At 32.7% G+C, this 27,984-nt stretch overlaps 1 protein-coding gene and 1 long non-coding RNA gene across 4 annotated transcripts in view; one reads left to right on the top strand and one right to left on the bottom strand.

Annotated features, from left to right (window-relative positions):
- The window catches only part of LOC118182891 (uncharacterized), a 66,521-nt gene extending 65,941 nt beyond the window's left edge, over window positions 1–580 (top strand). Inside the window, exon 4 of the long non-coding RNA XR_015043205.1 lies at window positions 205–580. This is a non-coding gene — a long non-coding RNA (uncharacterized LOC118182891). The remainder of the gene's footprint in view (window positions 1–204) is intronic.
- Window positions 1–27,984, bottom strand: part of LOC118195157 (protein turtle-like) — a 1,209,650-nt gene that overhangs the window by 678,085 nt on the left and 503,581 nt on the right. The window lies entirely within an intron of this gene.

The following is a 27,984-nucleotide window of genomic DNA, read 5'->3' as shown; positions in this document are numbered from 1 at the left end:
AATTTTAATTTAAAAGGTTACTTATCTTTAATTAAACTAATGCAGTCTCGCCATTAATAATTAAATATATCATTTTAATTTTTTGTACACTGTAAAATAAAAACAATCTTATTAATGAATTATATATATAAATTAATTATATATCTGTACTATATTATTAATACATTATAATAAATATAAATAACTTTAATAAATTTTCAATAGCTGCCCAACAGGATAATGGTTAATGACTCTGACTACCATACCGAACGGCCCGGATCGAAACCAGAGAAGGCATGGATGTTGCAAATGTATAGTGTCTTTGCAGCATGGGGGCAGTCTGACTATACTGTGAACCGAAAGTCCTCTAGAATGGTTTGGGGACAAGGAAAGAGAGCTGGAACACTCTCGGTCCCTCCCCGGATGCTGTCTCTCAAAACTGGGATGGAACTAAGAGGATGTGTTGTCACCTGTAATGTGCTAAAACATGTTGGCAACTGACAGACGCAAAAAATTGCACTCCTTGCAACGATAATATTCGTGGATTTGGTTTGAATATGTTAGACAGATGAGATACAGCAACAACAATAAAACGTTTTCAATAGTCCATAGCTTTCTTATTATATTTATCATTATTATTACTAGCATTATTCAATTACTTTTATCTTTTTTACATACTTCTTGCATGATGAAATCCAAATTAAATACACAAAAACATTGAATATTGATGCAAGAATAAAGAATCCTACCGGTAGATAAAAACGTTGACGATAAATACTAGATCGGCACCCTACTTCGTAAGTGCACATGTGTATACCCACCGACAATGGGCTTCCGGTAATATTTCTGGCATTTACATGACCTTTGCCACGCTTTAAGCAAGATGGTTGAAAATGTTTTGCCACGCAATTTACTGCGTAAAATAATTACTGCGTTGTGGAAATTTTCAGTGCGAAGTTAGATCAAATACAAGCATAATTATATATGTAAATAGTTGAAGTCTTAGCAATTTTATTGCAATCTATGGAACAAAAGGTGTTCTATAAAAAAAGCCAACGCTCAGTTTTATTCAAACCAAACTTTCCTAATTTGCATTCCTACACATTTAGTGTGTTTCATTTTAAATGTATTGCCTGCACAAGAAATGCTGTTCAAACAGAATGAATTTGTATAATTCACAACGAATGTTCTTAAATTTTAATATATAACTTTTAATGTTAACAATAGGTATAATCAGATTATTCACAATATATATTTTGATTATTGCACATTAAAAATAAAAAATTGCAAGCATTGAGATAGGAAAATACTAGATTCATTGTAACATTTTCAGTTATTCTCAGCTCAATTACAAAATTGTACATTTAAATTCTCTTAATCCACCGGTGTAAGTAAACGCATAATATTCGACGCTAATTATATCTTGAGTGATTTTTCTCGATATAAAGAGCGATAATATGCCACGAACATTAATCCGAATATCAGTGCGTGACACGTTTCACGAAACTGAAAAGTTCACGATCGAATAAACTAAACTACTTTTCTTACTACTACTTACTCTACTAAAATGGTAGTAGCAATTATACACCATACGTATATAATTGCGAAACAAATACAGAATAAAGCATTGACAACATACGCTCATATACAGAGTTTCAAAGGCAATAGAAGCTCATTGGTGCATTATTAAAACTCTTTCCTCAGTGGCGATACTGATGTGTACTTTTGAATAATGCATACCGTAACCATAGACGAATAGCCACGATTTACTTTATCATAATCAAACTAAAATTGCATTCGCTACTCACTGAAATATACTTACTATTATTTTGTCACTTTAATGCACCACACATGATGGATCATATTATAATAAAATAATAAAATTTCCCAATGCTCTGAAAAGATATAGAAGAAATGTCCTCTAGTTTAGACTAAAATGTATTCAGCTTTTTAATGTAAAATAACGCTAAATTATGATTAAATTTAGCAGATTAAATTCAGAGCTAATTTCTGTTTCATCTTTTAGTTATTAATAAATGTAAGGTAAAGGAACACATTTTTACTTTAATTACTGTCAAATAATTTCACTGGACTGTCAATTCATTATTAAACTAAAGCAAGCTATTTAATTGAATTTCTGCTATATATATTGCTAACATCTAATTATAAGAGACTAAGTTTCAATATTGATGAGCTAAAGCAAGCTATTTAATTAACAGAAAGAAGGGAACTCGAAATAGTCCTTTTTTTGTACTTTTTTCTCTGGACATTTAATACAGAGCAGAGATCATTAACGTAAAATATCTTTCAGAGTTTAGAAGAAGGTGATAATATCGAGTTTAGCAGATCTTAAAAACAATAAATTTCATATTTATTAAACTGTGCTATTTCGTTTCTTTAATATATACTTTATCTGTGATTAATTCAAAGTGATCAAATCATCAGAAATAGTAATTTAGTGTAAGATAGTATCAGCTCTAATTTATTATAAAAGAAACGTTCAATATCTCTTTCAGTGCCAAGTTTTTTATTCTGGCAAAGCAGTTTTTGAATCTCTTCATTTCAATAAAGCTTTGTATAAAAAATATATATTTGTGAAAAGGTACAGTATAGTTATAGTACGATTTACAAGGCTTGAAACAAACGGAAACTCTTCGGAAATCGCAATAAATATATGGATTGCGTTAACTTTCTATATAACTGTGATGTTTATGGTAATATATCTGGCATTTACAAGTAAGAAATGGTGGCGGCGTATTTTTAGGAATTTTGCTTATATAGCTAAATTATTTTATTCACGTATCATGGAAACTATAAGACCGCTGTAGATTGCGACATTTTTCTGCCAGATTTTGAAAGAAGTGTTGCACAAGGATTCCTAAAACTAAGGGGAGAATATTCTCAAAATTCACAGCCTTCATCCTCATATTCTGATTATATTGGCTGGCCATCTCAGAATTTATTCTCAAGCAAAACTAGAAAGAATCATACAAATCACATTACCGTGAAAACTTCAACAAATAAACCTAAAAGATGCAAATACTGTGGTATTCAAATAGTAATTGTTGGTAATAATGTTATGCGTTTTGGTATAGTATAAGTTTCAAAGATTTTCGTATACTCTAAGAGTAATTTATGTTGACTGTGCATTTTTGTAAAATTTTGTATCTTCAATAAAAATAAATATTTTTTCCTGCTACATTTTTTCTCCTAATTATACTCTATTATGTCAAACAAATGATGTTTGTTCATTTCCTTCAGATAGTGCGTTCATTAAGGTGTTGATTCTCCATTTCTTGGGGAATTTATGACATATCTTGTCAATGTGGCTCGAAACATATCATATCGATCAAACTAAGAGAACGTTAAAATTTTGCATCAGGGAACAAGAATCCTGTGTTCGAAAAGGATAAATAATTGAATATTCCGTAGCTCATCATATTTGTAAACTTAACCACAGTTTTGATTTTAGTTCTGCTAAAGTTATCCGTAAATCTTCTTCATTTGGTGAACTGGATTTCTTTGAGGCTTTTCACATTCGCATTTTTTTTTTTTTTTTTTTTGGTTTATTGCATCCTTAAACTTAATCGTTCTTTAGTTATTCACATCATCTCTTCTTTAGATCCAATCTAGTTCTTCCTGATGCTTTCAACGTTTTATTAGCATAGATTTTCGTTTCATTACTATTTTCTTCGACAAAGAGCTCTATATTCAGTTTTGCATGCTCCTTGCTTTCATATAAATACGGTCGTTACTCCTCTCATTTTGCAGAATTATTTTACTCCTGAAAAGAGTGTGACCTGTATCTGTTTGAAATCGATAGAGTTTCATTTAAATATCTAAACCATAATAAGATCGTTGTAACTTTAGATTTTACACTGGTTCTCAACTATGTTTTTTAATAATTCAGTCATTTAATATAGCTTTACTTTCTGAAATCGATTACGTGGTTTATCGCAACGTCAATATAATGCAATTTTAGCTCTTTCTTTCCGTGTTTTCTATTTTCAGTCTATTTGCGGTTACCTTCGGCGAAGTTTTTACATAAATGTATTGAATATTATATTTTGAATAAACATATATTTAATTCTTATTATATATTTTTTCCACAAAGCATGGTAAGTGTTTTATTAAATGGCAATTTTGTCCTTCATTAAAAATATAAATGCAGAATTCGTTTTGACAAAACACTTCCAAGTTCCAAGCTGGAGTTTTCATAAAACATCTTCTTTATTTAAATGTTCTTGAAAACATTGAATTGACATATATAACTAGAATGATTATTTAGTTCAACTAAGCATGAAACTTTATATTTCTCCGTCCTTCGTGGAGTAATGATAGCACACTCGGCGCGTATTCGGGAGGTCCAGGTTCGAATCCCGAAGGGGCTGTTGCTCATTTTTCATGTCTCATGCTTAAAAATAACCTAATGACTCTACAACAATACCCAATTGTAATCTGTGAAAACGAAGATAATGTAACAAAATGTTTAATAACGAATGTGTTAATATATAGTAAACTGTACAACACATCCGTTTCTTGCTTTGCAATTTCGTGTTGTTCATAAATACCAAAACATGGAAGTAAAATATTACCACAGTTTTTTTGCAGACGAATTTTATTTTTAGTATTATTTAAATATTTATGCATTTAGATATATTTTAAGATTCCAGAATCTTAAACTGTATTGGAATGCGTCAAGAGAATTAATATATCTCTAATTACGACATTGAATTATCTTGCTCTTCCGTTGGAAAAAAGAATATTTCATGAATTATATTTCTAAGGGGAAAAAGGAAAATGATCATTCGTCTCTATAAGGCATAAAATTAATCCTTCTCTCAAATTTTAATGTTATGAATTATTTTTCGGTTTTCATAATACTTTAATGTAGAATGAAATAATATGAGTAATTCAGTAGAATAATGCATCTTCGGAACAAAAGAGATTTAAAAATACCACATAAATTAGTAAGAATATATTCTGTCTCCGGCAGTTGTGGCAAATTTTTAGTATTGTATGAAAATACGTTTTTTATTATTGTGTAAAATACGTTTTTTATTATTGTGTAAAATACGTTTTTTATTATGTAAAAACGTATTACAAAATAAATACTAGAAATCTGAAAATAATATTCTTCTCAAAGAAGTGTTTAATGATATAGCAAAGAAAAAATACTTCTTTAAAAATCAGATCGAAGAATACAAAGTGCAAATACTGACTGAAACGATAACCAAAGAAATTATGTATTAAATCATGTCCTTTTTTATAACACTATTAAATGGTGCATTATATTATATTTTGCTTTATTTCTAAGCTCGTTCAATGATTAATGATTTAGATGTATGGCTGTAGAACCAACCATTCACAGAGATGGATTATTAACTTAGCATTTTAGAAGATGAACATCATATTTCTAATTCGTTTTCTTGGTCTTGGTATTAAGGATAGTAAATAGCAATAATTAGTTACATAGAATGTTTTCGAAATTTTAGTTTATTTCCATTTGCCGCGGAGATGAAAAATGACACCGAGAACAAATAATCGCGAGCAACGGAAATTTCTTGAGAAGCCACAAACATAAAGAAACGATCTAAGTTCCTTGGGTTTTTCTACTAATTTTTCGAAGTCCTTCAAAGTTGATCGTGGGAGTCTTTCGAGAAGTGTATGGTTTTATAGCATTCCATGGTCCCTCTGGGAATGCTGGATTTACTCGGGGCAAATCAGCAATGCTGGTAGAAAAAGCAGCAGTTTACTTACAAACATAGGCGATTAGGTCTAATGTAGACTTTCGTATAATTTACTTTCTCACATTTTACTTATTTACTTCAACAGCAGCATAGAAGAAAAAAAAACTATGCATTTCCCATTTTAATACCTATAAATGATTTTTTAAATATTGTCTAAATTTATATTAAGGCTAAGCATTTTAGAAACACGTGTATGATATCTACACGTAAAAATTTACAAACACAAACGTATAAGGTATTTCTCCCGCCTTCTTAGCATGTACAAATCTTGTCTCTACAATCTTGCCTCTACAAATGCTATCTGTGAATTCATATTTATTCCTTAATTAAAAGCACAAATTTGCAAAACGTTAGCACATATGTGCTCTAGTGCTTAGGGATTTATTGTACAAAACTAAGATCTGAAAATATTAGATTTTCAAGACCAGGTGAGCAGTAACCTTTCAAGCTAAATTAATTGTTTTCAAACATAGTTACAAACTCGCAAATGAGGTTTTATACGTAATGGAGGAATCAGTTTGAGCATTTAACTTCATTTATCAATGAATTAGTTTTAGTATTCAATCAAAAGTGTGAAGACTTATTTTCGGTGATTTCGCATATTTGTATGCATACTTCGCAAATTCTTAGAATTATGTATACTCAAAATACACTGTATAATAGCTATTATACAGAGTATTTTGAGAAATGTAATATTTTTGAGAAATGTAATCTCCTATACATAGGTCCTAATACCAAATAACAGTGACCAGGGTAACAGTGTTTCAACAACCATAAATCCCCTCCACGGAAGGCAGATAAAAAACTGCTCCTCAAATAATTTGTTATTTATACCACCTAAAAAGGATTTTGAAAAGTACATTTCTAGTTAGAAATAAAAGATAAAGTGTTTTTAGCTCATGGGGGGTATGTTATCCATTTCCGGCACGCTAATTTTTAAAGTTGGAATTTTGCCAAAAAAATTGTAGGCAGTCTATTTAGGCTGCTCTCGCTGAAAATCAAATAGCTAAGTGAAAACAAAGCATCGGGGTCTTCAAAACATAAAAAAGAAAAGAATAAAAAGAAATATAAATAAATCTGCGCGCTCAGCCTCCCCCGTGTTTGAAGCACGAGACCAGATTCTCTTACTCACTCCCCCGTGACAGGCGCTACCAGTATAGTGTGTTCAATCCGAACACACTATACACTGAAGGCTTCACTATATGCAATATTTTAAAGATAAAAATTAAAAGTAATACAGAATAGGCAGATTAGCGTATGAACAACAAAATTATATAAAGATTTTTTTTCCATTGACATTCTTTATATTTGAAAAAAATCTGAAACATTTCTTTGAAAAATCAGTGTCTTTAAAAACAGAATATATCTCGAAGTTAGTGATTTGCTTGTGTGATGCTTCCATCTATTATTCATAAAAGAGATTAAAAATAACCATTAGTGTAGTTTTCATGATATTTATCGATTATTTTCAGTGTCAAAAGAGGGAATATTTTTGGTGTGTTCACACCGACCACACTGCCCCGGAAAGGGTTAATGGGTATGCGTACAGGATAAATCACACATCTATATTATTTTATGTTTTTTCCGATTCACTTTGCAAAATATGTATCACACATATAAGTTATTATAAATGACTTGTAATTCAATCAATAATATTATCATAAAATTTCATAAACTATTAAGACAAGTTTTAAATAACCATTGTTTACTGAAATGTAGATCTATGAATGGCATTTAGAGGCTGCATGTCAAAAAGATGAGAAATATATGAATGATAAAAATGACATAATCATCCAGCTCACCGTATAAATAAGCATTTGATGTATTTTCGTATCTAATATTCATTTGAACGAAAAATCAATTATAGGTAAAAGCGAATATTTCAAATGTTCTGCAACGCATGTTTTTACACTTGCAAAAATAATACTGCATTTGCAAATGCAGCTGAATACATTCAATTATATTGATAATAAGTTGGACATATAAATATTCTAAAGCCAGTATGAAGTTAAATTCAAATGTGTAATTGTGAAAGTCGAAGGTATACCTACTGAATTAATATAGATTTGATTTAAGAATTTATCTAATGCGACTGTATATTGTTTGAAAACAATGACGCTGGAATACAACGCACTTATGAAACTGAATAACAGAAATTTCTGCATTGCATCATTTTGTGTATAAATAAGTTATTTCATATTATTTTTAACTTAATCAGGATATTGTAAAGAATTGTTGTATATTTACACTTCATTTTCATTTTATAGAACGCAAGGTATGTAATTTCATGATGAGCATCGCAATATAAAGTAAAAACCCAACCCTTCTTTACTCTACTCAGAATTCGAATTATCCCTTTCACATATTTATTGCCCACTGGAAAATCAGTCATTTGAGGAAAATGAATAAATCTGTGTTTGATGGTTAATCATTAGTCAGACTATGACACAGATGTTTCTATATGAATGACAATGGGAGTTAAATATTAATATTTAATTGTTTAATAAAGCTTCCTCAATAATGAAAACAGTAATATTTCATATTTAAAAGCGTAATAACATTTTATGGCAGTAATTAAAAAACATTTTAGGGACAATTTAAAAATGGATTTTGTGTTACATTTCTCTAAAATATAGTCTGAGCTTTTAAAATAAAACCCGTAATTATTAATGTCTCTCATACAAGAAAAGCGTAATCGGTTTTATCCTAGAATATATTATATTGGGTCATCTCAGGAACAAATTCGATATATTTTGCTTTATGAATTCATTTCAATAATTATTAATAGGACTATCAATGCGGTATAAAAGATTAGAAATGAGCGTAAGCTAGAGTTAATGGTGATTTCAGAAACTCCATTACTGAAGCTTTAATCAAGAAGATGATCCTAGTCCTAGAAGAAGGCCTGCAAACTCAGCTGAAACAAAACTCCATTGTAGCTGTTGAGAAATTAGAAAAGGGAAAGTATATATAAGATATAAGATTAAAATATTTATATATATATATAAGATTAAAAAAGAAATTTGTTGAAGTATGAAAAATAATGGAAGTATAAGAAAACCACATCACTTAAAGGGAAGACTTTATAGTTAGTTACCCTATATTCTCCTATACGTGATTTGCATGCAACTATTATTATTATTATTACCTTCTTTCCAATTTACTATTTGCTGTTATTCCATAAACGGGTTACTTAATTTCATAAAACATCAATAGTTAGAAATGTTCGGGTTAATTATGTAAGCTTACGACAAATATAAGAGCAAACTTATCATATAAAGCCCTTTATTTTTAATGGACATAAGATCTAAACCTTTTCAACTTGAAATGTTAATATAATATTATCTTATAATACCAATAAATTACTTTTCTGTGTCAAAGAATATATTTATGACATACGTCTGTAAAGCAGTTTATTAAACGCATGAATCAAAATTACTGGCGTAATGTGTCCGCTCAAATTTTAATAACATCAAGAAAATTGAATGTCAGATATTTTAAACACCAACAATTTTTTATCTGTTGATGACAATAGCATAAGATATTTTTTTTTTCAAAATGGAATACATTCCACCTGAAGAGAACGTTATTGCACAAGAATATTATTACTTTCGAAATGCATCGCTGTTCCTTTCATTTTTATACGTTATAAAATAGATTAATTTTACTTTTTAGAGATGGAAATACGTATGTTTAAAACTGGGACAAAATATGCTTTTGAAATTACGGTTGACTGTTTTCACATATCTGTTCCACAATGGTACCGTAACTCCACTTTGCAAAATCTAACGTGCGCCCATTCAGCATACACTAATAATATCGGATTTATATATGCAGACCTTTACGAGCAATCTATTCACCTGTCGTTGTCGCTGGCGGCTCTCTTTATGTAAATCTACTGAAGGTTTTAATGAAAGTGATCTAAGTCCATTCTGAGTTCATCGGAAACAAACATTTATCTTCGAAATTGATAAAATCGAAATGATAGGTATTGATCACGAAAATGATCATTATTGATAATTTAAGGCTTAATTTGTACCTAATCCCCCCTCTTTATTCTAAAAATAGTAATAAATTTTTTGGACTGCGTCTACTCTAGATTAATCTATTTAATACGACTTGCATAACGCTGGTCACGTAGCTAATTCGGGACGTTAAATAAAAATTTCAAGAACTGAAATTTTCTCTTTATAAATAACTTAAACCGAAAACTTGTTAATAGGTTGCCATATGGGATAAATGTGCAACTTTTGCTTCCAGCTTTCTTACCATTAACCCTTTCCGGCACGCTACCTTTTAAAGTTGGAGTTTTGATTAAAAAAAAAAAAAGATATGCAGTCTAATTAGGCCTAGAGGAGTATACAAGTAAAATTTTGTCAAGATAGCACTTATCGTTCTAATTCTGTGGGTGGGCCCAAAGTGATACACTGATTGAATAGAGATTAGAAAAAGTGCTGAAACGAGCATTGTTCCCAATGAGCTGACTGATGAGATTCGGAGAAACAAAGAATACAGACTCTCAGTTGTCCTAGATTATCGGTGAGCCCGGTCTGGGCACACCTAGGGTTCGTCGTTTGATTTTAGGCAAGATTTTAAGGTAAAAATTTAAAACTAATAATATAATAAGGAGATTAAAATACAGCCAAAAAAAGAACATAAAAATTTCTTTTCGAACAATTCCTTTTATATCCTAAAAAAATCTGGAAGATTTCTTTGAAAAATGGAGGTCTTAAAAAACTAAACATGGCTAAAATATATGGACTAGTTTGTGTTGAGCTGTCATCTACTATAAATAAAGGTTCAGAGTAACCTATAGTAACCTATAATTCCTTTTTCATTCAATTTTTCTGTGCATGCAGAAGGAAAGTTTTAGGTGTGTTCAGACGGAACACACTGTGCCGCAAAGGGTTAAGATGCAAAGGGTTAAGATACGTGCTACTTCTCTTCATATCGCAATAGTATCTAATATACAAGTACTCCAAACTTTGAATCTGTCTAGTGAATTGTGGCCACAAAGTGTTCAACTACAATTGTCAAGTTTACTGTTCCTTACAGACACACCATTCTATCAACATTCTACGTTTTACGCCATCAATATTACTACGTCTTTTTTCATTTTATATATATACATAGATAGATCTAGATATATACTAAAGTACATATTTTAACAGATTTACAAAGGATGTTCACAAATTTTTAGGACGAACCTTGGGACATTTAATCATATAATGTTTAAATAAATATAAATTTAATTACGTAATGTTTAAATAATATGAAATGTTTAAATAATATGTAAATAGCGTAATGTTTAAAATATAAAGAGTAAATGTTCGATTTTATTGCCTTTTTTCTGAACTTTACGTTTGCAACTTCATTTCCGTGATAGGAGGGCTTGTATTCAAATTTCCAGAGGTACTGATATCCATTTGTCTTCCTCTAGTAATCAGAGTCCATCTATCATGGTGGATTTGCTCTTAGAAAGAGTTCCTTTTAAGAGACGAAAGGCACAATAGTGCATAAGTGAAATGAGGGGATTTCACATAAATACCTTAAAAAGATATATATACAAAACTTTATAAATCATAATTTTTTCAAAGAATGCAGTGGCATTTTTCGAAGTATAATTTATTGCTTTGTCGTGATGAAGTTTCCCTCTTTGAAAGTCACTGGGGTAAAGAAATGGAATTAATTCAGGAAATATCAGACGTAATCCCTTACCCTAATCATAACCTCTTACTGAAGGGGAGTTGGAACTCCCTTATGCCGACAATGTTAAATTGCTCATTTTCGATCTAAAAATCCCTTTTTTAAAAATCTGTTGTAGATACACGCTGAAATGTGTTTGTGTAATTAAAGTACACCTATATCATTATACCGAAATGAGCTTTTGAAACATTTTGAATTTTAGAGTAATTTTTAGAAAATTGTATTAGGCATAGTAAAATTTAGCACTTTTCTCGAAAAAAAAAAGAGTGAAAAATTTTCTCATTTTATTATAAAAAGCTCATTTCAGCAGTAGTTCCTGAGAAAAGGTACATCGAGTATAACAAAAAAAATCACGTTTGGAGAAAAACGCGTTTTTACGTAAAAATTCTCATTTATCAAAGCATTCGATGACAAGTTAAAACTAGTTTTTTGACAGTTCTAATTTTCATATGGATTTAAGTTTTCCTATGCAAATAGATCTACGCACTGAAATACAAAAATGGCTTTGGAAAGAAACACGTATGACGAAAAATGTCTGCGTAAAACATTTGCAAAGAACAGCATTGTAAAGGACCAGTAACAATACAAGAGAGGATAGAGAAAAATCTTTTACTGGTATTACAAGTTTTCAATGTTTCCATCTTAGTAGATGATAAGCATTGCATGATGGAGAGTGTTGATAACAACGACGAACATCGTAGGAGGAATCTGTCTGACTTCTCGTTTTACGGCATCTTCCAGTTCTGACAAAGCTCGTGGATTTGATATGTAAACCTTTTATTTCAGATAATCACAGAACTAGAAATCCATCGGAGTGAAGTCATGGCATCGCGGTGACTGCGGAACTGCAAAGTTACAAGAATCTATTTCCAAAGTGCTATTGCAGCCCTTGCCGAAAACTTGTGGCGAACACCATCTCGCATCTATGCAGTGTCATTAATAGCATTTAGCTGCCGCAATTCTAGAATTACTTGATTCTGCAACATTGTCGTATATCCAGCACTAGTGATGGAGCAAGTTCTCATACTTGTAGAAGTGGCTTCTTAGAAGAAGTACCGACCGACAACGAATGTGCTTGCGATGACGCAACACAAAGTGACTTTAGCTTCGTGAAAAGTGATTATGCCACATCGTGAGGATTTTTATCAGCCCAATGAACACAATTTTTGGTGTTTTCATTGTTAATTAAGGAGAAATGCGCTTCATCCGTCCATAATATCCGCAACGGCCACCTGATATTTTCATTATATCTGATAACGAAAAAATCCGCGCAGTCGACACTCTGTTCCATTGTTTTACATCAGCTGTAAAAGCTCCATTGTTTTATATCATCACTATCTAGAAAGTATACCTTAAAGTAATAATATCTGAAATTTTATTCCGATTGGTTGAGCGGATATCGGGCAAGCATTTTTTTTTTTTTTTTTACAACCTTCTTGTATACATTTTCTTCCTTGTTAGAGGTGTACTATCGGTCTACTTCGGTGATGCACCCAGGAAACTTTATTGAGATGTTTATGTGGCCGATAGGTTTGCACCTTTAGACATTTAGAAAAGGGGGGGGATGAGAAGAAGGTCAGAAGATTAGTTAGAACTGTAATGACATTGGCGAAATGAGCACCTGTGAAATTTTAGAGTTATTTTTGAATATGTAATTAGCTGTTGTACAGTTAATATTAATTTTAAGTTATTGGATATATATCATATAATATAAATATATAATATTTAACATATAACATAAATATATAACATTTTACATGTAATCAGCCTGTAATCATGTTAGACCGGTTATAAAAATAATAGAATTTTCTGTTTTCTTATCCGATGTCATTAATATTTTTTATCTGATGTCAAAAAGCAATTTTTGTTTTCATCTGTTGTTCACTATAGATGGCAGTTTCAATATTTTTTTCAGTTATATTCTGCTATAATAAACCCTAATTGCGCTTAAGCGTAAAATTAAAAAAAAAATTAATCACAGTTAAACTATGAAAAATTACTAGTGCATGAATTTTGGACAGTAAATAAAAATACATCAAACAATTTTTATAAAAATATTTTATAAGAGATTCGCGCAAGGCAACAGTAAAGCAGCAAAGCATGAAAATACAAATGCATATTCAACATTAATAGCATTTTAAATTTTACACCGATCAAATATTGGAGAATCTACCAATAAAAATAATAAATAATAAATTTAAAATAAAAGGGGAGAAAAAGAAGGGAAAAAATCCGATATGACTTGACATCTTAAACGCATCTCTTTCTTCCCTAAGGCATTTGCATATTTTTTTCTAACTTCATACATAGGCGTTAAAGTTTGACAGACTTCTTCCGTTTCTTCTTACTTTTTTTATGCTGCTCATTCATTCTCATGTTTTTTACTAGCTATTTTAAAATACTTTAGTTACATTGCATATTTCTTGGATATTAAAATATTCTAATATATTCATCATGACATGTATATGCCGAAACTGATATGTTTTTATTTCCCCCCCTACAGTATATTAAATCGTACCAATTACAAATGAGGCTTAAGCCTAAGCTTTAATAAACTCGAAAAAAGTATTCATTGATGAATTTATCTTCTATGCTTTATCTACTTGCACAGTCCAAATTCTAAGGTTAATTAAATTGTCCTGTTTAATTTGCTGTTTGATGATTATTCCCTGGTTTCATATAACATGAAAAATGTGATACTTTTTTTATAATATTCAGATAAAGCAAAGGAAACTCTAGAAGTAATACTATTTACATCGGAAGGAGGTTTGTAAACTATCACCGTTAAGGGAAAGAGACAGGACAACGAATTGACGTTTGAAGTTTTCTTAAATAAATAAACCAAAAATTTCTGACCGTTCCATATCCGCAAATAGTTTGTGAGTTTCTAAATGTTTGAAAATTAGTATCCTATTGAACAAAAGAAACCTTATGAGCACTGCAAACAAGAGATTTCCGATAATATACACCGATAAAATGCATCTATATGTACAATATTTTGCCTAATTCACATTCAAATCATAAAGTTAAAAAAAATGAAAAGCTGTCTGTGCATGCTCCTCACATTAATATTTTATTAGATTATGAAACAGAAGATTTCAAACGTATTATTAACATTCAATCTAAAAACATTAAGATTGAATAATTTCTCTATTTTGGAGAAGAAATACAATCATAACTAGACACACTTTGCATGCAAAAAATTATTGCATTAATTAAGTCTTGCTGTGTTAGTTAATGTTTGTAATAAATGATAAAAGGACTTAAGAATTATCTATATTAGCATTAAGAATGTAGGGGCTATCTGTCTAAATTAACGGATGCCTTTATGGAGGACATTTTAGGAGAAAATCGTATTCGCATTACAGAAAGCTGAAAAACAAGAAACCTCCAAAGCAGTCATGTAGTGTTTGAACCCGTGCCAAACCACCAGTATTTAGAGATCGGTAGGTCTGCGGATGTTGAGTTCATAAATATGATGAAAATGATTCGAGAATTCAAGAATGTCACATTTTATCGCAATGCTGTAATTTATAGAAGTAATGAGTCATTCATACGGACTGTAGTACATTCGCGCGGCACGTTTCAAACAGACATTTAAACTACTAGAGCTTATACCAGTGCTAGAACCAGAAAGTGGCTTCAATCCGGCTCCCGGCTAGAATTTTAATTTTCCGGTCCGAGGCAAATTAAAAGAAATACATATTTATATATTATATATCCATTTCCTTTTCTACTTTGTTAAAATATTATTTTTTTCCTTATTTTCAAAAGACTGATGACCTTTTTACTTTCTCTATTTTTGTTGTGCAAAACTTCAATCGACGGAAATAGCAAGCCCAGCAGCTTTCAATTGGTAAAATGTTAAAAGCGGAAGTTCTTTTGTAAGGATCTTAAGTTTTACTAACGTTTATTTTATTTTAAATCTTTACTATCACTTCTTATTTTCTACTTCCGGCCAGAATTATAAGCGTGAAGGAGTTTATACAAAGTTGTCTGGCGAACGCCAAGTATTTAAGTGTGGCCTTTTTGCCAAGCAGAAGAGAGGAAGCCGTGAGTTCGAAGCAGGCCGCTTACCTTAGAAGTTACGCAGTTGCTACTTTGCCTTCCAGGCCAGAGGTTTTAATCCTCTTGATAAATTAAACGTATTGTAGTGTTCACAGTCTCTGTGCTACATACGCTTCCTGTTATTATAAGGCCAATCTTATTCTAAAGTTAAATTAGAGTTTAGTTTTATTTTAATATCTTTTAAGTTAGACCCCGAGTGGAGGGTCATTGTATTCCGAAGTACGGAAGTCATTGTATATAAAGAAAAAAATAAAGGGTTTTGTATACCCTTCGTCTGTATCCTGTCTACTTACTACAATTAGTGAACATAGCTTTAGTAAGCTCTCTGTTCTAGTCAGGTCATTGTATGTTTCCGAAGAAGGTTAGAAGAAACATTGAACCTGATAGTGGCGCCCGACGAAGAATAACCATGGCCGAGTTTCAAGAAGAACCTGTGCTGCCTGCAGAAACAGCTCAGAATCCAGAAATGCCAGCTGCCGCCCTGGAAGGATTTGGGTATATTGTCCAGACCATGCGCGCTTCGATGAAACCAGAAGCAACGTTTAATGGAAACTCACAGGTAACCAGTTTTTTGGAAAAATTGGATGACCACTTCATGCTCTACCCCGTGCACGAGTTTCAAAAAGTTACCTTAGCTGCCAGCGCTTTGAGGGGCCAAGCGCTTAACTGGTTCAAATGTATCGGCAGAAGTCTCTTGGGTCAAGCAGGAAGTCCCACCTATACCTACGAAAATTTCAAGACTGCCCTACTAAAAGCCTTCCCTGTTGTAAAGGATCGTGCGAAATTAGAAACAGAACTTTTCAGTATATATCAACAAAGAATGGAAAACATCTCGAGTTTTATTTTAAGAAAAATTCACGTTTTCAAGCTCTTGTATGGAAACCGTCCGGATCCTGAAATAATTCAAGTGATTTTGCCGAGGTTACTACCCCAAGTGCAAGACTTTATTGAATTGAGAAATCCGACTACACTGGAAAAATTATTTGAGCTAGCAATCCAGTTTGAAAGTAGAAGAACGGCGGACGTCGAAAGAAGACGCCAATATCAACAGCGAAACCAATTTGGTACGCCAAGACTACAGCAAACTCAAGCACATGGCTACGGAGAAAAAGCGAATCAGTGGGCAAGGAAACCCGAGCATTCAAAAACAGCCGGCGAACGTCGACAGTTCAATAGCAACCCAGGAAAAAAGTCTCAAGGCCAGTGGAGAAAGAAGGAAAGCACCGAAAGGAAAAATAATTTAAACTAAAGCGGATTTCTGCTGACGAGAGGGTGCGGAAATCCGAAGGCCACGAAAACCCCTCTTCCTACAAGTTAAATACAGTAATGGTGAAAAATTTAACTCTTCCGAAGATTGAAGTCTTGGTAAATAATATCCCGGCCACCGCACTCCTGGATACCGGCGCGCAGTGTTCCTGTGTGGCAGAAGTCTTTTTTAGAAAGTATTTTCGCAAATACCGCATATATAATGCGGATAATACAACAGTATTAGCGGCGCAAGGAGAACAATGTAAGTGCGTAGGTAAAGTACCTTTGTACATCCGTATCAAGGACGAACAAGTAAAGGTGATGTTTTTTATAGTAAAGAATTTGCAAGCACACTTAATACTAGGAATAGACTTTCTTTCAGACGCACAAGCTACACTGGATTTTAATGAAGCGTCTCTTAAGCTGACGATGAAACCAGTGCGTGTAGAAAAGGTTGAACCGCCGAGGTTAAATCTTGACCACCTGCCTAATGACGAGCAAGATAGAATCCGACAAGTGGTAAGTGAATTTGCTTCCTTATTTAGTGATATTCCAGGATTTACCCAGGTTACTAACCATAGTATTGACACCGGAGATGCATTGCCGGTTCGTCAAAAACCATACCGGTATGATAAGAATAAGGAAAAAATTATAGAATGGCATATTACCGATATGCTACGTAAAAAGATCGTAACGCCTATCTCAAGTAGTTATGCTAGTCCGGTGGTTTTATGTAAGAAAAATAATGATTATCCTTTGGAGCATCCAAAAAGGTGGAGATTCGCTATTGATTACCGTAAATTAAATTCCATAACGAAATATCCGGTATATCCGTTACCGATTATAGAAGAAATTTTAAGGAACATAAAATCAACCAAATTTATGACAACTTTAGACTTAACGAATGGTTATTTTCAAATAGGGATCAGGCCTGAGGACGTGCCTAAGACTGCTTTTATAACCAAGTCTGGCACTTATGCACTTTTGCGAATGCCGTTTGGCCTTTCAGGCGCCCCAGCAACATTTCAGCGATGCATGGACATTGTGTTAAGACCTGTTCTCGGAAAGTCCACATTTATCTATTTAGACGATATCATTATTACTAGTGATAATCTAGACCAACATGTACAGGATTTAAGACAGGTGTTTTCTTTATTAAATGAGGCCGGTCTAAAAGTTAATGTCGAAAAATGCAAATTTGCAGCCCCTGAATTAAAATATTTAGGTTACAAAATATCGCAAAAAGGGATCGAGACAGATGAATCAAAAATAATCGCTGTACAAAAGTATCCGACTCCAAACACGGCAAAGAAGCTCTCTTCTTTTCTAGGACTTTGTTCATATTATAGGTCCTTTATAAAAGATTTTGCGGCTATCGCTGAGCCATTGTTAAAATTAAAAAGGAAAAAGGCAAGATTCTCGTGGACGGCCGAAGCCAATAGTGCTTTCGAAAAATTAAAACAAGCATTAACGCAAGCCCCTGTGTTGAAATTTCCTGAAAAGGATGAAAATTTAGAAATTTCAGCGGATGCTTCGGATTATGCGGTAGGAGCGGTACTTTCGCAAAATCAGCAGCCAGTAGCATTTTTTAGCCGAACTTTAAATCAAACACAAAGAAACTATTCCGCGACCGAGAGAGAGGCACTTGCAGTTCTGTTAGCAGTGCAAAAGTTCCGAGTCTATTTTGGAAAGGCGCCGATAACAGTATATTCTGATCATGCGGCGGTAACTAGATTGTACTCTGGAAAAAATTTATCCCCAAGGTTAATAAGATGGGCACTCAAGCTGCAAGAATATAATCTGGTAATCAAGCATACCCCCGGAAAGGAAAATATCGTAGCAGATGCCCTGTCACGAATTAAATTAGACGAACAGGGTAATACCGTAAAAGTTGCAATGCTGACAGCGTGTACAATAAATTCCCGAGAAACTGTAATAACCGAAGTGGGTAAGGATCCTGAGTTTGGAAGTATTTATGAGTATTTGAAGGATCCTGAAAATTTTAGCCACCAAGATATTGTGGCGATAAGAAATAGGGCGGCCCATTACGAACTAATAGATGGTCTATTATTTTATACAAAAACTACGAATTCCAACAACGAATTTCGACCTGTTATCCCAGCTAGTCTTAGATTAAATATCCTGCAAGAGCTCCATGACAGCCCTTTAGCTTCTCATGCTGGTATTCGAAAAACTACTCAACGCGTACGCGAGGCAGTCTACTTTCCTGAACTGCAAAAGTTAACAAGGGCGTATGTCCAGTCCTGCCCAACATGTCAAGCCGTTAATTATATTAATTTCCGCCCGGCCGGGTTTCTAAATAGTATTAAATCCGAATTTCCAAATGAAATAATCGGCATCGATTTATTGGGCCCTTTCCCAAAAAGTCAGTTAAACAAAAGTCGCTATCTCCTTGTTATAGTTGATCATTTTAGTAAATGGACCGAAATTGTTCCCTTAAAACGAGCCTCCGCGAAATTAGTTACCGATTCTATTTTAAATAAATATATTTTAAAATACGGGGCGCCCCTAAAAGTTATATCGGATAATGGTCCTCAATTTGTAAGTAATATATTTGAAGACATGTGCCAAAAACTGGGCATACGTCATTTAAAAATGGTCCCGTATCGGCCGCAATCAAATATAGCGGAACGGGTCAACAGAAATATAGTGAAAATTATCCGTAGTTATGTTAAAAATTTTCATAAAAGCTGGGATAACTATGTCAATGAATTTGCTTTCGCCCTTAGGACCGCAAAACATGATACAACGGGCAAAACTCCTGCTGAGTTATTTCTAGGCAGAAAGGTTATAACACCGTTAGATAAACTATTTTATGTGCAACAAAGAGCCCCAGAATTTAAAATGGGTGATATAGAAAAACTAATAAAAGAAGCAAAAAAGAATACGGAAGTAGCACAAAGAAAACAAAAATTGTATTATGACTTGAAACGACGGGGAGTAACTTATAAAGTAGGGGATAAAGTACTAAAAATTAAGCATTCACTTTCTTCAGCACCAGAAGATAAAACTGCCAAATTTTTTCCACGCTTTGAAGGACCATATGTTATAGAAAAAATAACTCACGCTGTTGTAGTGTTAAAGGCAAGAAATGGTGAAACCTGTTCCGCAAACATTGACCAGATAAAACCATTCTATGACCGTAATAAAATGCAAATCTTTTCAGATCTTTTGCAGGATCCGGTACGGCAGACACCGCAGGTACAAGTTCCAGAGGTGGGAAAACGACAAGTACAAGGGCAAGCCAATGAGAGACAGAAGCAAGTGAAAAGAAAATTGCCCCGCGGAAAAATTGAAGGTACAAAGAAAAAGAAGCCGTTCCACCGTCCAAAAAACAGAGTTCACGAACACCCCCAGAATGAAGAAGGGAGAAGGACGACGTATGTGGAAAAGACCGGGAGAAAGGACGGCAACTATAACCCGGCTGTGAAACGGAAGATTGACTCATCCGACAGAACTCTCCGCAGCAAAAGTCGCCGAACTGCGGAAGGGCCATCAGCGGCGGAGGAAAAAGTACAAGAAAAATTTGAACGGCCAACAACGAGGTCCAAGCAGGATCACGACAGAAGTTTCCCGGTTCCACCAAGACCAGCTGCCTTCAAACGGCCAAGACCACAAGCAGAGGACAGAAGGAAGATGTTCAAGGGTGGCCGTAGTGGTGAAAAACGGAAGCTTCCAGAGGAAAGCACTGAAGGGCGAGCCCGTACAAGAAGGAGGATCAACCAAGCTACGGTCTGCAGCACCTTTAAAGACTGGGCCCAGAAAAGGATGTCTGAATATTACAAAGATAAGTAAAATTTTATGTTACTTTACAAACTTAAGTTAATCTTTCATTCTTACTGCAAGTGGCAGATTTCAAGAAGTTTTACCTCATGCGAGGTCTACCTTTATCGCCAAAAGGGCGAGAAATGAGTTGTGACCGATTTTCTTATTATGTTTTTCAATTACTCGCGCGTAAAACTAAAGTTGATGTATAATAGCGTTGTATAAAGACTTAAATATTGTAAAAAGTTTTTGTATAAATTTTATTTAAAACATTCTAACAAGAAAGAAGTTTTAGTCTGAAAGACTTTTTGAAATGTAGTATTATTTCAATGAAGAAAGAATTGGCACTTGCTTTGAAAAGAATAGAAGTTAACAATGTACTACTAATGTATGTTTTCAAATGTGTAAAATTAACGGCATCTTGATATGTTCTTGTATACATGTGAACTGTTATTTTGAATGTTTAGAAATACCGTGATATGCTAAAAGTAATGTTAAAAATTTGTTATTCGTGTGACTGTAAAGATTAAATCATGCTGAATATGTGTTAAAGGTTGAATGATGTAGTTAGGCTCTCTGACGCTACACTTTAGAGTTAGCCACTTTCAGAATAGTACCTCAGGGTCTAGAGTTGAAATTAGGGTGTGTTAAGAGGTCTCCTATGTTGAATTTTAACACGTTAGTGTTTTGATTGTAGGAGGAAGTGTTGAACACATAGACAGAAACACATTCGTGTTTGGTGTTTTTACAACACATGTCAGAGAGCACGGGGAGAGATAATTAAAATAGTCATGAATGAAATAAGAATGTTAAGAGAAGTATATTCTATATGTTATTTGCAATGTCATTGTGTAACATTTCATTAAACTAGTTTTCCTTCCAGATCTCTGGAAGGAACCAGAATTGAATAAAAGCTCCTGGTTAGATGCAGTACAGATGAAAAAAAGATTGTTGTATATCCTGGGAGCTGCTATTGTAACAAATTTCTTTCTTTTAAATTTTCTAGTTTCTAGCTAAGTTATGTTTGTAAAAGGTTGGCCTCGCGTTAGATTCTAGAGCTAAAAGTTTTCAACAAGGTCGTTTTAGACCTCAGTTTCAAACTAATTAACTCTGGCGGGAAGTATGTAAGGATCTTAAGTTTTACTAACGTTTATTTTATTTTAAATCTTTACTATCACTTCTTATTTTCTACTTCCGGCCAGAATTATAAGCGTGAAGGAGTTTATGCAAAGTTGTCTGGCGAACGCCAAGTATTTAAGTGTGGCCTTTTTGCCAAGCAGAAGAGAGGAAGCCGTGAGTTCGAAGCAGGCCGCTTACCTTAGAAGTTACGCAGTTGCTACTTTGCCTTCCAGGCCAGAGGTTTTAATCCTCTTGATAAATTAAACGTATTGTAGTGTTCACAGTCTCTGTGCTACATACGCTTCCTGTTATTATAAGGCCAATCTTATTCTAAAGTTAAATTAGAGTTTAGTTTTATTTTAATATCTTTTAAGTTAGACCCCGAGTGGAGGGTCATTGTATTCCGAAGTACGGAAGTCATTGTATATAAAGAAAAAAATAAAGGGTTTTGTATACCCTTCGTCTGTATCCTGTCTACTTACTACAATTAGTGAACATAGCTTTAGTAAGCTCTCTGTTCTAGTCAGGTCATTGTATGTTTCCGAAGAAGGTTAGAAGAAACATTGAACCTGATACTTTCTTTGTTATAGATGTAGATTAGAGCCCGACAAGCGATGTCTCTTTCTCGGAGAGCAGACATATAGAAATCCAATACAGGTGGATTATATCTCACATGTGGCAGACTGCGCATTTTAAGCTCTAGCCATAGGCCTTTTTCTTTTGGCGCGAGTTTCTAATATTATTGATTGCGTATGGAAAGATTGCTGACATATAGCAACATTGTGAATACTGGTGAAATTAATTAAAAGTATAGCGTAGCAAGTGCTTGCTTGGGTTATTCGTAAATTACTTGAACCCAAAAATAGCTACTGAAAAACGTAAAGTTAATTCAGAGTGCCGTGCTTTTAATAATGAATTGACCTTAAAATACTTTTTTATAATTGTAAAAAATAAACCAGTGTGTCTCTTCTACAATGAAGCTGCAGTAGTCTTCAAAGAATATGACATTTCCCGTCATTTTACATCTAAGCATAAGAATTCCAATTATAAAGCGATGTCCGAATATGAAAGAAAACAAAATGAAAAAAGTCTTTGTAAAAAAATAACCAGGTCGACAAAATGTTTTCAAGAAGGTTATCAGTATTCAAGAAACAGCGACACATGTAAGTTACATTACAGCATATAATACTTCTAAAATCAATAAAGCTCTCAGTGATGGAGAGTTCATTAAACAATGCATGCTCCACGTTTGCGATGTTTTATGTCCAGACTAGAAAAATAATTTCTACAAGGAGATGTGATATTTCGCGTGAATTTCAGGAAGAGCTTTTAACATTATAAAATCCCATAACAAATATATGTAAATATTACGACCGATGGAGTACCAAATATGACAGGAAAAAAAATCTGGATTACTTGAAATCTTTAATAAAAACTATCCCGGGAACAATGCTGTTTTTCTACATTGTGTTATACATCAAGATGTTCTGTGTAAACCTGCATTGAATATGAAACTCGTGCTTGATGCAGTCGTGAAGCTTGTAAATACTATTCGATCTCGTGGGTTCACAGGCAATTTCGAGGTTTTCTTCAGTACGTGCAATCTGATGTACTGTATTAAACGAAAGTAAGGTGACTTAGTGCAGAATGTATTTTCGAGCGAGTTTGGCAACTGAAAGACGACATTGCGTCGTTCTTAAATGAAAAACGGAGTGCGAAATGTTAGAAGATACAGAATGGCTTTCGGACTGTGCATTTTTTACAGATCTTCTTTGTCATATAAACAACTTGAATGACAAGATGAACGGAAAAATCAATTTATCGATGATATTTGGGCCCATCTGAAAGCTTTTAAACTAAAACTTAATCTGTTTGCTGGGCAGCTAGCTACTGAAACGACTGGTCTTATTTCCCGAGGTTAAATTCAATACCCTCAGTAAATGAAGAGAAGCTTAATAATTATGAAGATGGCTTGAAAAAACTGCATTTTGAATTCGAACACAGATTTGAAGATTTCAGTTCCACAGAACTGGATATTTTTACCATGCCTTTCAACGTAATTTGTGAAGCAGTGAAGTCAGATTTGTAGATTGAATTAATTGAGTTGCAATCTAACAGTCATCATAGATAACAGCGTTTATAGATTTTTAAACTAGCCTTAACATGCATGACAAATGGCAGTATTCTGTTGCTTAGTTGATTGTTACTCATAATTCAATGTAGTTACATTTTCTCGCAAGTTGACTCAGACATTTGTGCAAAGAAGGTTCCTAAAATTTCTTCAGTAACTATAGGTGGACCTAAAAGTCATCAGTTGGGACAAATTCTGCAGTATTAAGCTGAGATAAATAGCAATCAATGCAAGAAAATACATTCATTACCGAGAGCATATGATTTCCTGCAAAAGCCTCAGCTTTGTCTCAGACTGCTGCAAAATATCGACACGAACTTCCTTGCATCACGTGAAAAAACACAACATGCATTAAAATGGTAACACATAACATTGAATTGTCGAACCTTAACAAAGAATCCTACAAAGAATTTTCATTTGCTTATATATTTGAACAAATTCAAACATGCATAGCAAGTGCTCATTGACAGATCGCATTTCTTTATATAATAGAAAATCAGTCTCTTTATTTAACGTGTCCTAAATATTTATGAAATGTTCAACCATTGTATTTGATTTGTATCATAGAAGAATTAAAACAAAATAATTAAGTGCTGTTTAAAAAAAAGTAGCATAAATTTAAATGTTTTTAACTATTAGTGCTCACGAAACCTGACTATCGTAAATGTTAAATTCTAGTTTATAAAGACAATCAGGGGACGTATTGCCCAGTTTTAAATCATTCGGTAATGACAACTCAGGTGAATGTTTAAAGAAACCGTTTTATTAGATCTTTATATTAACAATTGATAGGGCTCACATAACAATAGAATGCTCTATTGCTAGTAGGATTATGATAGCACAAGCTTTAAAGTAAACTTTGAGTGTATTAGAACATGAAATTCACAAAAACGTCCTTCTATATGTTATGCTTATGTTATACTTCTATCTGTTATGCTCAGACAAACACGGCTAGAAAAGGCTAAAGTCAATTTAAGCAAAGTTAACCTAAAATAGTCGTGAGAGGTTTAGTGGACAAGGGCCCAAATGTTCTTCTAATTTTAAAAACTGTCTCCATATATCTAAGAATTAATTTTCATCCTGATGGAAACCGACGAAAGCAGAAATGATAGTACAGGTAAAATAATAATAGGGCGATGTTTTAATTAGACGTAAAACCCTACATGTTGCAGCAACATAATTTGCATTGCGTGTTTGTGTTTAATTTGATGCTTAATAAGTTCGTCTAACGTTTATTTCTGTAGCAGATAATTCTATAAGTAAAGTTTAAAAGCTTTACTAAAGAACTAAATTTCCTTAATATTCAAATTATTTGAACACCGTTAAATTGAGAGATTACTCTAAGAATCATTTATCCTACATATCTTCTGGCCTCACTTCATTTCATGATGTTCCATAATACAGATGCTGTCTGCTATTTGATTGAAATTTCCCACTTCCTGAAAAGCTGTCTAATTAGCATGTGAATAAGGATAAACTCAATTTTGCCAAGCATTCGCAATTAAGTAACTTCGGAGAGCGAAACGCGATTGCGAGTTAATTAACATTTAGCACAGTCGACGTTTTCAGATCAGGATTTCCTAAATTCGGTCATCCTGATCCTAATCTTTTGGGAGTACAGAATTTCCTTGCTCTAGTTATTCGCCTTCTTCCGGGTCTGTACGCCGGAAGAACTATTAGACATAACGATGGAAGTTATTGTGTTGATGAAGATGTATTCCAGGTCTTTTCTTGTTTTCTTGTCTCACTAAATACACACTATTATAATTGTAAGTATAACCTTCCCTCATATAGATGGTTATTTGGAATAATGCTACCACATATGAAATAACAACATTTACATACTTTCATAATAATTTAGATTAAAAGAAAATGTTTATGTTTAGTCTTGTACAGAAACATTTAAATATTTAAGATTTTCTTTATTACAAGTATTCTGATTTTCCTACGCATTTTTTTATTCATATTAAAATTTCACTTAAAAACGAATCATTTTTCCAGTTTTCGGGGACACCATTCTTGTGTTCGAAAAAAAAAAAAAAAAAAAAAAAAAAAAAAAAAAAAAAGAGGATCTTCGATAACTAATAATCATAACTGGGCACTTAATCATTCTTTTGACTTTGTCCTGCGAAAATTGTGTACGAAGTTTCTTCATTTGATGAAACTGACTTCCTAAATTTTCATATTTGAAACGATATAGCTTCCTATGTCTAGTTAATACCATTGATTCTATTCAACTTCTTACTAACGCTTTCTAAATTCTAATAGCTTAGCTTTTCCCCATTTTAACTTCGTTATCGTTGTCCTTGGCAAATGGATGTACTCTCGTTTGCCTTTTGTTCTGCCATTTAGTTTCCAAATAAAATGGCTGTACTTCTCCTCATTTTTGCATTTTTGTTTTGGAATATAGACGTATATGAACGCATTCGATATCAGAGTTTTATTCGAAATCTCTGCCAATCAGAAATTGCTTTTTTTCAAATTAATCTCTCAAATTAATTGAATGGTTTCTTTCGAACTATGCATTATCGTATATCTTAAATTAATACTATTTAAGCGCGGTTTCCGTGTCTCTGATATTTATATAAATACAACATTCAAACTAAATTTTAGTTACTAATAATTCGGTTCCACTATCACGGACTTCTACTAGCTATGATAAGAGGTAGAAAAATTCAGGCATCAGATATATAGGTTTGAAAGCCGAAAATTTCAGGCGAAATTTCTTTACTGACTTTTGCAATAATAATCTTCAAATTCTTTTTTCTATTTATAATCAACCTACTTTCTTCTTTCTGGTATAGTTAATAGAAGAACTGCAAGGTACAGGAAGGAAATAACATATAAATAATATGTTACCCAAAAGAAATCTTAGAGAGCCATTGTTAACACTGAAGTTAATATATGTTCTAAACATAAAGATCACTTCCACAGATGAACTTCATGCAAGTGTTCAGTGTATTTGTAATATAGATTTGAATTCATATGAGCTTTTCGTTTTTCAGTAATATCCTTAACATATTTGAGTTCGTTTAAGTAATAAATAACATGCGATATAATTTTTAATTAATTGTTTCCAGATATTTATAAACTATAAAGACTCCTATACTGTTTTAAGTAGAACAATAAATTTCTTCATTTAAAATTAGTATAAATGCTATCGTAATCGATATATTTGTTTTACATCGAGCGTGTCTGATATGAACGTTCTTCACATAAATATGCATCATGAATATTTTCCAGCATAAATATAATTAAAAATTTACAGATAAAAGTTGAAATAGATATTTTTTTAAATTTAAAATAAGTGAAAACTTCCATAATGCTGTTCATATTGAAGTTACACATATTAAGGAATAACTTATTAGATTAAATTAAAAATTAGTGGTTGGAAAAATAAGGTATAAAGTACAGCTAACAGTACATTTATAGTCCACTATATAAGCTAAATAGCAAAATATGCATAAATTGCTGTAACAATAATTACACTACTTACAACAGCTAAAATGTATTGCTTTAACACTAATTACACCTCAGATTCTATCAATGAGTTCCAAACTATAGTTCATAATAGAATTCCAAACTATAGTATAGAGTGCATAATAGAGTTCAGCACATCTGCTTAACAGTCGGAAGGCTCAGGTTAAGTTCCGAGCAAGAGAACACTTAATTTTTCAATTTTTACTTCAGAAAATCTAATTACTATGTACAGAAAATGATTACGCTTTGAAAAAAAATATTAAGTTAGCTATATTAAGTTAACTAAGCTTGCAAAATTAATTAAATCCATTTTAAATTAAGAAATGTAATACAGTTTTAAATTACGAATGTAGGAATTTATCCTCGAAAACATAAATCATACTTATGTTTTTAGATCTCCAACGAAAAGCAGTCAAACAGTATAATGTACATTTTAAAACTTACATAAAATGTTTGTTATTTGAATCATGTACACCTTTTACTCCATTTCATGAAATGCTTAAATAAATTCGTGTTTAACTGACTGTAATAACGTAATCGGTCTGTTCAACTAATAAATAAGTATTAAAAACAAAAAAGAATTAATACAGCCATTAAAGCAAGCAAATAAGTTCATTCTGTCTGAAATATCCATTTATTAGACCATTCTACACTTTCATCTAAGCCTGAGAAGCTGCATTAATAATGAAACGATAGCCTGAATAGAAAGCTTTATTC

This window comes from Stegodyphus dumicola, chromosome 9, assembly GCF_044657685.1.
Source record: "Stegodyphus dumicola isolate Sdum_Otavi_A_Nest chromosome 9, ASM4465768v1".
Classification (NCBI taxonomy): Eukaryota; Metazoa; Arthropoda; class Arachnida; order Araneae; family Eresidae; genus Stegodyphus; species Stegodyphus dumicola.
Note: the sequence above shows the minus strand (reverse complement) of the source record. Positions and strands in the feature narration are given on the sequence as shown.